Source organism: Rattus norvegicus, chromosome 1 (genome assembly GCF_036323735.1).
Source record: "Rattus norvegicus strain BN/NHsdMcwi chromosome 1, GRCr8, whole genome shotgun sequence".
Lineage (NCBI taxonomy): Eukaryota > Metazoa > Chordata > Mammalia > Rodentia > Muridae > Rattus > Rattus norvegicus.
Window position 1 is genome coordinate 260,755,593 of NC_086019.1, and position 10,889 is coordinate 260,766,481.

Here is a 10,889-nt window from a genome sequence, read left to right on the forward strand (position 1 = left end):
CACAAACATAAAAATAGCATTAAGTATGTTAGTTAAATGTATTGAGATGATTCAAAATGGGAAATGCAAAGTTGTACAATAGTAACCTGAAACTTTAAAAAGTATTCAAATATTAAAAAAAAATACACCATAGGTCAACCATTAAGTAGAAGATTTGATAGTCACGAAGGGGATATAATGGATGGAAATATTCACACAATAGCAACAGAATTGGCATATACCACCAAGTCTTATAAAACATTACCCAGAATTCACGCTATTATTTAATTTAAAAACAATACATGTACTAAAACTATGCTCACATGAAATTTAATGACAATAAAAAACAATAATAGATAAAATATTAGAATACTCTCAAACTCAGAAAGTAATGCACTTCTAAAATCATGAGAGATCTAAATGCAAAACCCCAAACAGATACTGATGAATAAAATATGAGGATGCACTGTAACTCATTATGAGACACCAGTGCGTAGAAGGAAATTGATAGTGATTCACAACAGTAATTTTTATAAGGATTATTTTTACTTGCATGTTATCTGTGTGTGAACCTATCATGTGTGAATACATGCCACCTGCATGTGTGCATCCACAGAGGCTACAAGAGGGTGTTGGATTGTTAGAGGAATGAGATGGGCATTGCGAACTGATTTGGTGTCTATTGGGAGAAGAGGAAGGTCTCTTAAACACTGAGCCATCTCTCCCCTCGGCAACTATACATTTTTCAAAGGGATGTTTATCAAATAACAGTCACTAAACATCAGGAAATTAAACTCAGGGAAGAAAGTGGATGAAAACTGTAACCTGATAAAATAAAAGGAAAAACTAGTAGTCCCATCCCCTGAAGTTTCCTGAGCAATTCCATATGTACCAGAATGAAGAGTACACAAGACCAATCCTTAAAATAAGAAAGAACTGTTTTTATTGTCATTATTTCTCCAACATCAGAAGTGTGCTATGGTGCCTGAAACCTGGTCATAGTTAACTGTCTTGTGCTATTTTTTTGAACCTTTCTGTACCTGTTTGGAGTGCAGTATGATACACAAAGATACAGATTAAATACAAACCAGAGCTTTTGTGTGGAAAATGGCCTACTTATACTAGCACTATAAAAACTCCATCCTTATAAAGTATTAGAGATGTGGACTAATTCAAGTCTTCATTTGCAGTAAATGGAACAACAGAATCAAAACACAGTTAACCAGTTCCCAATGAAAGGAAGACAACTGCGAATGCCACTTTTCCTATTAAAGTTCCCAGTCACTTCCTCCTTACTCAGCCCTTTATTTTTTTATCCAGTTCACTGGGGTTTTGCATATTTTTATGTAGGTGGTGTTTTGTCAGTTTGTCAGTCTTGCAGTACCTTGTGAAACCAATAAATGACATAGGACTTTTTGCCCTCTGCTGTTTTTCACAAATATATACTAATTAAAATTGCAAGACTGAATTATTTTGCATAATAATTTCTTGTTCCTAAAAGCTCCCTGTGTCAAATGTTTCAGCTTTCTTCTCCCTACACTCCTCAAAATTACTGATTTTTTTCTTTCTTTTGGAGTGTGTGTATATAATTTTCTTGACCATTCTTTAGCTATAAATGTATATGATGTGGCCTTTTCATTTAACAGTACATATTTCTTTCACCCACATATTTCTGATCATTAATATGTGTCTGTAGATAAAAGTCGATGTAAAAGATAGAGCCACCACGACCTACCCAATTTGCTGCTGTCGCTGCTTCCCACTGGATAGTGTGCACTTTTTTTCACAATAATCATAAATTACATTAAGCTTTGTGTTTATAAAGATGAAAGTTTCAAACATTTGGATGAGTATGTTGGAGGACAGTTGTTGATCATGCTAATCGTATCATTGAGCCTTTGGGAAAAATTATTGACTTTTTCTTAAGTAGTTACATCGTTTTGTAGTCCTAACAGCTGGCAATTGAAATCTCCAGTGCTGTGTCTCTTGCCTGAAATCAATGGAGACTACAGTCACGTTGGTTGGTAACAGCAGACTCTCTTTCACGCTCACTTCCCTGGAGATAAGTGATCCTGAGTATTCCTTCATATACTCGAAATTTTTCATTTTTCATTGGTGAGATGACCATTTTATTCATGTTTTAGCTTACTTGGTCAGTGGACTTAAATTTATATTGCAACCTTTTAGGAATTCAGTGGTATATATTACATCCACAATTATTTATTCTTTATTCAATTTTAATAATCTACATATGACTTCTTTATTCATATCATTACTCTTCCTCCCCTCATTCAAACTGTACTTGTGTCCCATCTACTCTTTACCAAATTCATGACCGCTCCTTTAATTACCACACACACACACACACACACACAGCACACACATACAACACACAACACACACACACCACAACACCACACACACACAATATTCACACACCACACATATACAACACACACACCACAACACACACACACAACACAACACACACACACATATTCACACACCACACATATACAACACACACACCACAACACACACACAACACACACACAACCACAACACACACACATACCACACACACACATATGCACACACCACATATATACCACACACACACACACACGCACACACACACTCCTGAGTCCATTTATTGTCATTTATATCTACATGTTTTATGGTTGACCACCATATGGAGATTGTTTTAAATGAATTTACAGAACATTGCCATTATGTGTATTGAGCTATGAAAATGGGAGGAAAACTATCAGGGCTCATGGCAAGCTTTCACCGTGGTTGTGGTGAAAATTAGGGGCTCATAGGACAGGATGAGTAAGAATGGGTGTAAACCAAACAAAAACAAAGAACAACAACAAAGCCACCCCAGACTTCAGGACAAAAAGTTATCCTGAAATAAGAGCTCTGGTAATTTAGAAAAATCTTGTTCTGAAATAAGCTTGAAGAAAACATTAGAGCAATCTTGGGTTCTAGGTCCAAAGCAGCTGGGCAGGAATATATCCAGTTGTGGTCTGAAGTGAGAAGAAGCTGAGGAGGAGTATATTCAGCTGTCCCCCAACTACAAGTATCACCACCTCCCTGGAGAACACAGAAGGGATGGTGTACTCTCTGAATAGATGAGAAAAGATGAAAAGACGAAGTGGAAGAGTGGTTTGTACAAAAGCAGAAAAAAAAGAAGAAAGAAAGAAAGAAAAATAGAGAAAAGAAAAGGTATTTGTAGAAATCCCATGAACTAAATTTCAATTTCTGAGCACTTCTTTCTGGGGCATGAGAATCGTGTGCAGAAGTGTCAGCATTCTTTACCTCTTATAAATAGAACTGACCATTACAACTTGACAATGATATAAAAGGAAACAAAGAATTTCTAACTTAGTAGAACATAGGACCATGGAAGCTTGGCAGGAAAAGCAAGGGTCCCCTATGAATTAGAAGCAGAGGCTTCTCTGGACACTATTGCTGATTGCCAACGTTAAACTCTGAGTGCAGAAAGGAAGAGGTAATGTGCCGTCCTGTAATGACCATCTTGGAAAAGAATTCAGAAAGAATACTTCTTAGTTATTCACATACACAGTCTTTATCTTGTCTTATGTTCGAGTTACAGATTTCTTTTTGACCTGTAGCGAGAAAATTAAATAATCCAAACTTGCTTCTGGTATGTCAGAATCGTTCTAGGGAGCTTAATTTAGTGTGCCTGAGCCGGCTTTCAGGCGCGCAGGGTGCCTGGGAAGTTTTTATTTAGTTAGTAGAAGAGATGTACTGCGAGGCAGAGGACCAGGAAACTTGGTAAGGTCGAGTGGGCCTAGAGACCCCAGCACCCGGGCTTCCATCTAAGATGGTAGGGGCCTCCCTGCTCCCTACTAGAGTTCTGGCCCTGAACACGTGATCACACTCTCAGCACTGAAGAGTAGCCCAGAACAGAGTTCTCATGAGTATCTAGAGGCCATCTTGAGGGTACCTAAGTATCCTTAGGGTTTAGCCAATAAGCTTCCTTCCTGGACATTCCTTCCTACCTGGGAGGGTAGGTGGTGTGCACCCATTTTCCACGGAGACCAATCAAACAGTTTGGAACCAAAGACTCCTCTCTCTCGTCAAGAACAACCGTAGAGAGCAGCGAGAAAGCCTCCCTCTACAGGACCCAAGTCTAAGTTTCTGGAAGAAGGCTCCTCTTCTCTCCCAGATAATCGTTGCTAAGCTAAGCCGAGTTCCCCAACCCCCTGGCCCTGGGGTCTTCAGCCCAGGAGACCCAACTCCATTTCCAACGCCCTATGATCCAGATGCATCTGGACCTCTAGGAGTTTAGGAACTTCTGGCTCAGGACTCCTTGTTGAAGGCCCGTGGACCTTCCTTCCCCTCCCCCACACAGGAGAACCTCCATTCCTGACTCCTCTGAAGTTTCCAATGTTGACTGGACTCCAGAGAGTCCGGGACTCCCCTACCCCCAGCTTCGGCCTCCCACATGTTAGGCTGATTTTTCCCACCCTCTGAGTGGTGTATCAATGCTTTCCTCAAGCCCAGCATCTGACAACAGGCATGTCTAGCTTCTCAGCATTTTATCTACCCAGTGGTGTTCTTACACTCCAGCCGTGGGCGACACTGGGAACCACGATGCATTCCTTGTGGTTGGCATAGTACTTAAAAGGAAGTTGGCATCAGAATCCAGAGGTTCACTGAGCAGTTTGGTAACTATTATAATTCTAGATTTCAATTACCATATTTTGAATAATTTTAAAGAAAAGTGACTTCTCTTTAACTTTTATGAATTTTTCCTTTCCTTTTTGTTGCTCTAATTTTTTTTTCTGTTCTTCTAAGCCACCACACATGTCCAACTCTTTCCCTGTATTCTACAAGAAAAATGGAGGTTTGGAAATGTCTCTTACACTACCCTCAGAAACTGAGTAGTGATCATCTCCAAGTGTACACACACACACACACTCACACACACACACACACACAGAGAGAGAGAGAGAGAGAGAGAGAGAGAGAGAGAGAGAGAGAGAGAGAGAGAACTTACATGCTTTCACTCTTTCTCAGCATACAGTACATCAGAGCTGCTGCTGCTGACCTTGGCCTGGGCAAAAGGCCAGCGACTCCTTTTAATAGGAAGGATGTATTTCCCAGTGATTCATCACTTCCACTATAAATTAGAGAAAGGCATTTTCTTCTTGCTAACGATTTATTAAGAAGACTTTCTGGCAGTAAATCCTCTCACCTCCCATTTTCTAGAAGTCATGGTAGGATTTGAGCCCCAGAGTCAGAAATGACTGCCACTTGCAGAGGTGACACTGTGGGAGGTCTTGGGAAGGGCCACAGTAGCAGAGTCTATGACCTTTAATAGATTAGAGTGTCCTGGATAACAGGCAGAGCTACAGTGACAGGAATGGCTCTCGGGAGTAAATGGATTTTTTTTTTTAATCTGTCAGCTCCAAACCTGTCATTCCTTGTCCACGGGTGACAGAAAAAGTTTAAGCCTTACTAAAACACAGTTTCATTTTTAAACAAAGAATACTTTCAGCCAACTTCTCTAAATATTTAAAATTCATACACCAAAGTAAAATTTAAAAAGCCAGAGGTGTGATACGTCTGTGATCTTATTTACATTCTGTGCAGAAACAATGCTGAAATGAACAAGGAGATACTGAAAGTCATACTTTATCATAATAATTCCCCCAGCGACATTCAACTTCTATGTAAAAAGTAAAACAGAGACATCACGTTATATGATTAAGAATAACACCTCCAGCTGCTATGATTGTATTTATTTCTTCACAGCAACAATCAACGTTTAGTTATCGCTGTGTTCAGAGACTAACACATCAGTCTTCTCAGGGCAGCAAGCATTTATTTTGATCATTAACAATCCTTAAGCAATCCATCACAGTAGCTTTAATGTATTTGTCTCCTCTGAAGCCAGGTACCAGTGTTAATGTGTCTCTCCCTGGAATTCTTTTGCAATTCCTTTTCTGTCAATAGAAAGTTATGACTAAGATTAAAAATGAGGAATTATCTAAGATCGTTTATTGTCTTAAACATGAAAATACTGGAAAAAGGGATTGTGTTCCTTCTAGAAGGTAAGTGTTCACTGTTGAATGAATACTGAATATCCATTCACTGGTGTTTCAATGGCAAACGATTTAAGTGTTTAATTATTTTGTGATTTAAAAATTATTCTAAAAAAGAGTTTGATGTTTATATAATATAATCAGGTATATATAAATGGCACTATTTTATACGTCAAAATTGTGTGTGTATGTACTTATATCTGTGTGCATTTATGTGTATATGTATAGATGTGTATATACAGGTGTTCATATGTAAGTATGTATGTGGCATGTCTATATAACTTTTCATGTATATACATATATGTATGTGTCTATATGGGTATGTATATGTGTTTGTGTATGTATGTGTGTACATGATTGTGAGTATGTGTGCATGTATGTATATATGCTTGTATGTATGTGTCTATATGTTTGTGTTTATGAGTACATGTATTTGTGTGTGTTTAGTAGTAGTAGTAGTAGTAGTAGTAGTAGTAGTAGTAGTAGTAGTAGCAGTAGTAGTAGTGTGAGTTGCTGGACAGAGGTGTCCTGCTGACCATCAAACAATACACACCAGTTACTCTTGGATATCCAACAGAACTTGATAGTAAGATCCTTTTGATGAGGATACAGCACACATTGTTCAGAAGACATGGAGAAGCCTAGTCAGTATTGGCCTGGAAATTTCCTCCCTGCTGCCTCTCTTTCATATTACTGAAGGTCTGTGCAAGATGTTGGGGCAAATGTGTATGTGTGTGGCAGGAAGGGTCATCAGCAGTGTTGCCCCACTGTGAACAATGTGAACTGCAACAGTGACTGGTACCATGAATGTTGTACTAACCAACCACTTTTTCATTGAATGTAAAGCTCACTTCATGGGCAAATACATTTCTGTACTGCAAATGGGCTAATACCCCATGGTTGGTAAGACTATAGGCCCGAAAGGTGAACGAACTTACAGTTATTATTCTGCTAAACAAATACGATATCAAACTCTGCTCTAAACCATTTACTTAAACCTATAGATTAGTGCAGTTCTCGGAGCATCTTGAACGTCTATGTGCTATGAATGCTGGTTAGCACAGAAACACACAACCACCTTGACCACAGAGAGTGTTAGCAGAGAGCTCAAAAAGGACTACTATGCACCATCGTACCCCTAGGATTCTGAGACAACAATTAAAAGGAAAGAGAGAGATGATAAAAGTCAGAGCCAGGTCTTAATGGGGCAGTCTCAACTGAAGAACAAAGTGGACGTGCTGAGGCAGGAGAATGAGAAAATGCAGGGGCAATGCATGCCAGTGCAGCAGCACTTAAGGGACATGAAATTGTCCTCTAAGTATCAACAAGACACCAGTGACCACAGAACCCAGCAGCTGCAGCAGGATCTGGAAAAAATTGGAAAAAAAAATGGAAGAGGGAGCAGAGGGAGCTGGGGACCCAGGAGAAAGACTCTGAAGAAAACCTGCGGTATCACTTTGAGGTCCTCCAGGAGAGTAACCTGCCCAGCTGCTTCCTGACTGGGCTCAATTAGGTGAAGAAGAACGTGGAAATTCTTAGGGAGGAGGACAGGAAAGTGCAGGGGGATTGTGCCCTACTACAGCAGAACTTGGGAGGATTGAAGTCAAATTATAAGAAGCAACAGGAGGAGGTCAGTGACCCACAGACCCAGCACCAAAGCACAGGGAAAGAATGGAGGGACTGTGGCAGTACGAGCTGACACAGAAGGAGATGGCCATCAGGCAGAAGGAGTTAGCACAGAAGATGCAGCATCACTTTGAGGTCCTCCAGATGAGGTCTGAGAAACCGCAGCATGAAACGGAACTGGCCTCAGCCCGGGAAGAGAGCCTCCTGCTGAATGACCTGCTGAGTCAGGAGCTACCAGCTGAACCCCATCCCCAGAAACCACAGACTCCCATGGACGGATTTGCTTCTACATATTTTGTTTCCTCAGTGTGAATGGCCCTCGTGTTAGGGAGCCAGTGAGCCACCAGCCTGCTTCTGGGTCTGCTTCCCTTTAACTTCCTGACAACTCCCTTGAAAGAACTAAGGCGACTTTCCAGCCATTAAGTGTCCAAGACCAGGCACCTGTTGCAGGTTGGTGCTCCTAATGTGCAGTGAGAGAATGATGCTTAGCATAATTTTGTTTTGGGTTTTTTTTTTGTTTGTTTTTGCTTTTGGATGTTCTGTTTTATGTTTTGTTATTGGAACGTTATAAGTACTTGTTTTTGTTTTCAGACAATGGTAAGACTATTTGCTCTTTACACTGAGTGCTGTTTTAATGTTTGTTTTAAAACGTATGTTTTATGAATGATAAATTGTTTTCTAATTCTTCAAAAAAAGACAGAGATTTGGAATGGTGGAAGCAAAATATTTTTTTGACCCTGACAGAACCATGATATTCGTGGCTCATGTGCTACCTGTGGTATACACACAGGACCCACCCATGATCAAGGAAGTCAACATTTTAACATGAAAGGCCAAAGAGTTTGTGAGCTCCTACTTCATACTGAAAAAAAATCTATGGATATTTGATGATTTCTATGGGAATGAGAGTCAGTTTTGTTTAAGGCCATAGCCCTTTTGTAGATAAATCATGATCCAGTAAATGTTCCACACCATGAGTGTATAGATCCCACAAATTAAACTCAATATGTTATTTTAAAACTAAATAATATTATATTGAGTAGGGGATATTCAGTAGACCTATTCAGTGACTATTATCAAAATATTGACAATATTTTGATGTTATCAAAAAACACAAGGTAAAAATTGTATAAAAATTGAAAGAAATAAAGTGTTAAATTATATTAGACACTATAGCCATGATAAAAATGTACAAAAGGTCCCAGATATTTGATGAGGAAGCATTTAAATATTTTTGTCAAATAGCATATTTTGATCATTTTTCCCCTTGAAGCAGAATACCTCCTATGACTTCCAGCGAATGGGGCACCTGAGACGACCCAGTGACATTGAAGAATTCTTCCTTGAGGAAATCCACTCAAGCTTAAGGATGCTGGAGTCTAAGATCAGGTATGACTTCTGTTCCTGCCTTCAGTGCCTCAGGAGTTTTCTGAAGGCAGCTCCCTTGTGTCAAGGTAGCAGAAGGGCATCAACATCTTTTATTTTGAAACTAACTTTTCAAACTAAAAGGAAGGGATTAGATACATATAACAAGCTTTCCTGTTCTATATGCAAGAAGCCTCAACTCAAACATTTGTTAATAATAAAATTTACCACCTTGAAATGCCCTCAAAAAATACAGTAGCTGAATATTACTTAAAGCCAGACTTCAGGGGAAAATTGCTTTAATAATTATTCCTCCTTTTTAAAAATTTCTCTTTTATTGTATATTTCCAGAGCTTGCTAAGTATAAATTGAATAAATTGAGACATCACCAGGGGCTATTAATTACAATACTATTAAGAAATCTTACAGCATTGCTCTCTGAGCTTAATTACGAGACATTTTGAATATGTGGTTTTTTTTTTTTTTTTAAATCACTGGCTAATTTTTCTCTCCTTGGAACTTAGGAAGTATGCATGTGGCACAGAATTTTGCCTTTAACTTTTGGATATTATTTTAATTCTGTTAATGGGAGTACTGCACAGTTTGAATGAGATAAAAATAGGACACAGAGATCTTCTGCAGTGTACCAGGTGACTCTAACGAAAACTATTCAAAAGGCTCGGAGTAGCACAGGATTGAAGGTGATAAATCTGTCAGAAGCTCAGCAACCCAGAAAGGCTTTTGTATTACTTACTTTTCTCAAAGCTAAGAGAATAGATGTAACAAAAATAACTTCAGGACAGAAGGGTTTATGTGATCCACAGTTGAGGGGAATCAGCCTTTCTTGGCAGGAACAGCTTGGCACTGGGATCTTGAGGCACCCATGTTGCTCTCAGAACATAGATAAGGAGAAATGAATGCTGATGCCCAGGCAGCTTCTCCATTTGTATATTTCTGTAGCCAGTGATCACAACATAAGTGAGAGTACTGCTCACATTTAGGGTAGATTTTCCCTCTCCGGAAATAGTCTTTCAAACACACAAAGAGGTGTGTCTTGCCTATTCTCTAGGTGTTTCAAAATCAAAAATCAAGTTGACACTCAAAATTAACCACAATAGTATTTAATGTTAAAGATGAAATTGTTGTAGCAAATAAAAGTTCGAAATGGTTGATCACACACAGGCAACAGTGCTTAGAATCCTTAGTGAGCAGATCAGCAGTTAAAAATGGATGTGTGGTGGTGTGAGTGACAGAAAAAAAACAGAAACAAAAACAAAAACAAAACTCTTGATCAGTAGAGAAGATAAGAAGCTTAAGTACCTATGGGCAGACCCATGGCTCCAGCCCCATACATAGCAGAGGATGGTCTTGTTGGGCACCAATGGGAGGAAAAGCCCTTGCTCCTGCAAAGGCTGGATGTCTAGTGTAGGGAAATGCCAGGACAGGGTGGATGGGTGGGGAAAACCCTCATGGAAGAAGGGGAAGGGCTGATGAGATAGGTTTATGGAAGGGAAACTGGGAAAGGGGATAACATTTGAAATGTAAATTTAAAAATCCAATTAGAGAAAAGAAATGCAAATAAATTTAAAAAAAACAAAAAGAAAGAAAGGAAGGAAGGAAGAAAGAAAGAAAACAAAACAGTAACAGGAAAGTCCAATCTCAACCATTCATAGCTCACCCTGAACAGAAACTAACCTGTCCCAGAATGGCATGAGCAGGACTGTAGCTAATTGGAACTAAATTCTATGGAAAACAGCGCTTCAGAAAGACTGCTCTTTCCTTCTTTCTTCCTTCCTTCCTTCCTTCCTTCCTTCCTTCCTTTCTTCCTTCCTTCCTTCCTAA

General features: G+C 39.2%; 1 pseudogene; it reads left to right on the forward strand.

Annotated features, from left to right (window-relative positions):
- Nucleotides 1-6,859: 6,859 nt before the first annotated feature.
- On the forward strand, nt 6,860-7,994 carry LOC679558 (hypothetical protein; annotated as a pseudogene).
- The last annotated feature ends 2,895 nt before the right edge of the window (nt 7,995-10,889 follow it).